Source organism: Schistocerca cancellata, chromosome 9, assembly GCF_023864275.1.
Source record: "Schistocerca cancellata isolate TAMUIC-IGC-003103 chromosome 9, iqSchCanc2.1, whole genome shotgun sequence".
Classification (NCBI taxonomy): Eukaryota; Metazoa; Arthropoda; class Insecta; order Orthoptera; family Acrididae; genus Schistocerca; species Schistocerca cancellata.
This window is the reverse complement of record NC_064634.1, coordinates 275,241,242-275,244,870: the sequence shown is the minus strand read 5'-3', so window position 1 is coordinate 275,244,870 and position 3,629 is coordinate 275,241,242. Positions and strand designations below refer to the sequence as shown.

Below are 3,629 nucleotides of genomic sequence, written 5' to 3'. Positions count from 1 at the left end.
TAATGACCTCAGCAGTTGAGTCCCATAGTGCTCAGAGCCATTTGAACCATTTGAAATGTGATGGAGACTGCTGACATAGGTCTTGAATAGAGCCGGTGGAGTTAATATCATTTCCTGAAAAACCACTTCAGATTCATTACATTGCTCATCCAACCAATTTTTGTCGTGTGTATTATGATCCTGAAACGCAATCCCTTGTTATGACCAATATTTGCGCGATATAACGAATAAAAATTATTTAGTGTCTTGCTTACGAAAGTTGATCGTGCTTTCAGTAAGAGCGTGAAAGGAGGCTGCTCGGACCGCTTTACAGGGTGTTACAGGGAAAATCGTACGACTTAATGTCAGGAAATCTGAAACAGCCGGTTGAAACACAATGATCAACGCACTGTTAAGAAAAGAATAGTCATGAAATTCTCTCAACAGCCAATGAGTTGCAACTCTTAAACCTCGATCTTGCGTTCGCGTGTTTTTACAGTTTGGTTGGCAACAGCAGCTCTATCAAGATTGTTTCACTTACCATAACAATTGCGTACGTTGAAAATGTTTTCTTTAAAATTAAGCTCAGAAATCTTTTTAATACAGGTAACAAAATTCTGTCACCTCAATCTGTATCAACAAATTTAGCCTTTTTCTTTTCTTGTGTTCGCCCATGAACTTTGTATCCTGACACTATATACATGCAGTAAATGTGCTTCTACTGTCACAGGTGCATCGACGAAGGTGGAAGTGGTAATTCGTTACGTTTCGACACGACTGTAGATGTCCGCCGCTCGTGGTCTCGCGGTAGCGTTCTCGCTTCCCGAGCACGGGGTCCCGGGTTCGATTCCTGGCGGGGTCAGGGATTTTCGCCTGCCTCGAGATGACTGGGTGTTTGTGTTGTCCTCATCATTTCATCATCATCCAGGAAAGTGGCGAAATTGGACTGAGCAAAGATTGGGTAATTGTACGGGCGCTGATAACCACGCAGTTGAGCGCCCCACAAACCAAACATCATCATCTCCACGACTGTAGATCATCGCCACACTACGACGATCACTGACGTGCTAGAGAAACTGTGGCAATACGGAAAAAAACTAAAATTCTGAACTTCGGGGTTGAATGTCGTGTCAGCGGTGAGACAGAGCACAAGCGTGTACTGGACCAGAATGAGGAGTGACACGGCCCACGTCCATCTCAAAGGAACCATCGCGGTATTCGCCATAAGCGATGTAGGGAAACAACGGGAAACCACAGAAGGGCATTTGAAGTATACTGGTGCAGAACGCGAATACAATGCATTAACCAACGCGCCGAGCGGCAAGGAATGTAAAACAGGAGATAAGGCCGCTGCTATTTTTAATATATATGAAGTAACTACTTCGCCAACGGCCAACGGCCTTGCCGCAGTGGTAACACCGGTTCCCGTCAGATCACTGAAGTTAAGCGCTGTCGGGCTGGGCTAGGACTTGGATGGGTGACCATCCGGTCTGCCGAGCGCTGTTGGCAAGCGGGGTGCGCTCAGCCCTTGTGAGGCAAACTGAGGAGCTACTTGATTGAGAAGTAGCGGCTCCGGTCTCGTAAGCTTACATACGGCCGGTAGATCGGTGTGCTGACCACATGCTCCTCCATATCTGCATCCAGTGACGCCAGTGGGCTGAGGATGACACGGCGGCCGGTCGGTACCGTTGGGCCTTCCAACGTCTGTTCGGACGGAGTTTGGTTTTTAGTGGACGACTTCAGAAGCTTGATGAGGCGTTTTACAAGCAGACTGCAGTAAAACACAGGTAAACATACGGAAGATGTGTGATTGGCAGTTGACTCTCAACGTCAACACTCGGTCCAGACAATGACATTAATGTGGCCACCGCCTATGCTCGACTCCAACGTGCAGTAAGCACTCACATGGTTCAAATGGCTCTGAGCACTATGGGGCTGCTGTGGCCGAGCGGTTCTAGGTACTTCAGTCCGGAACCGAGCTTCTGCTACGGTCGCATGTTCGAATCTTGCCTCGGGCATGGATGTGTGTGATGTCCTTAGGTTAGTTAGGTTTAAGTAGTTCTAAGTTCTAGGGGACTGATGACCCTAGAAGTTAAGTCCCATAGTGCTCAGAGCCATTTGAACCATTTTTTAGAACTTATAACTACTTAAACCTAACTAACCTAAGGATATCACACACATCCATGCCCGAGGCAGGATTCGAACCTGCGACCGTAGCGGTCACGTGGTTCCAGACTGAAGCGCCTAGAACTGCACGGCCACACCGGCCGGCCAAGTACTCACATATGGCAGGTGACAACACTATCAGTGGAGGGTACGTAAAGCGGGTCTGGACGCCATGAACACTGCAGTCGTTGTAGTAATGTGGAAACTGAGCGATTTATATGATGTCTAAAAAGAGCCGAGAGTGGAAGCATTTCCGAAACGGCTAAGTTTGTAAACTGTTCACGTGCCGACGTGGTTGAAGTACTGGGTTATTACAAATGATTGAAGCGATTTCACAGCTCTACAATAAGTTTATTATTTGAGATATTTTCACAATGCTTTGCACACACATACAAAAACTCAAAACGTTTTTTTAGGCATTCACAAATGTTCGATATGTGCCCCTTTAGTGATTCGGCAGAGATCAAGCTGATAATCAAGTTCCTCCCACACTCGGCGCGGCATGTCCCCATCAATGAGTTCGAAAGCATCGTTGATGCGAGCTCGCAGTTCTGGCACGTTTCTTGGTAGAGGAGGTTTAAACACTGAATCTTTCACATAACCTCACAGAAAGAAATCGCATGGGGTTAAGTCGGGAGAGCGTGGAGGCCATGACACGAATTGCTGATCATGATCTCCACCACGACCGATCCATCGGTTTTCCAATCTCCTGTTTAAGAAATGCCGAACATCATGATGGAAGTGCGGTGGAGCACCATCCTGTTGAAAGATGAAGTCGGCGCTGTCGGTCTCCAGTTCTGGCATGAGCCAATTTTCCGCGGGCTACGCGTGAAACTTGCCCGCACGCGTTCAACCGTTTCTTCGCTCACTGCCAGCCGACACGTTGATTTCCCCTTGCAGAGGCATCCAGAAGCTTTAAACTGCGCATACCATCGCCGAATGGAGTTAGCAGTTGGTGGATCTTTGTTGAACTTCGTCCTGAAGTGTCGTTGCACTGTTATGACTGACTGATGTGAGTGCATTTCAATCACGACATAACGCTTTCTCGGCTCCTGTCGCCATTTTGTCTCACTGCGCTCTCGAGCGCTCTGACGGCAGAAACCTGAAGTGCGGCTTCAGCCGAACTAAACTTTATGAGTTTTTCTACGTATCTGTAGTGTGTCGTAACCATATGTCAATGAATGGAGCTACAGTGAATTTATGAAATAGCTTGAATCATTTGTAATAGCCCTGTATACCGCGCTGACAAAAAGCAAAACCGGCGCCGAGGCAAATGTGGTGCACCACGGGCCATGAGTGACAACGATGAACTGTGGCTGCGAAGATGTGTACCGTCCAACAGACGTGCTACTGTAGAGTTATTGGTCACCCATGTGCGGGCTACCGGCTGTCTCTCCTCGACGCCCGTTCAGCGAACGTTGCTGCCGATGGGTCCCTGCAGCAGGCCCCTGGCTCATGCACCCCTGCTGACTGCTGTTCAAGAT

The 3,629-nt window shown here is 48.1% G+C and overlaps 1 pseudogene; it reads left to right on the top strand.

Moving 5' to 3' along the window:
• The first annotated feature begins 1,370 nt into the window (after nt 1-1,370).
• Nucleotides 1,371-1,488, top strand: LOC126102146 (5S ribosomal RNA; annotated as a pseudogene).
• The last annotated feature ends 2,141 nt before the right edge of the window (nt 1,489-3,629 follow it).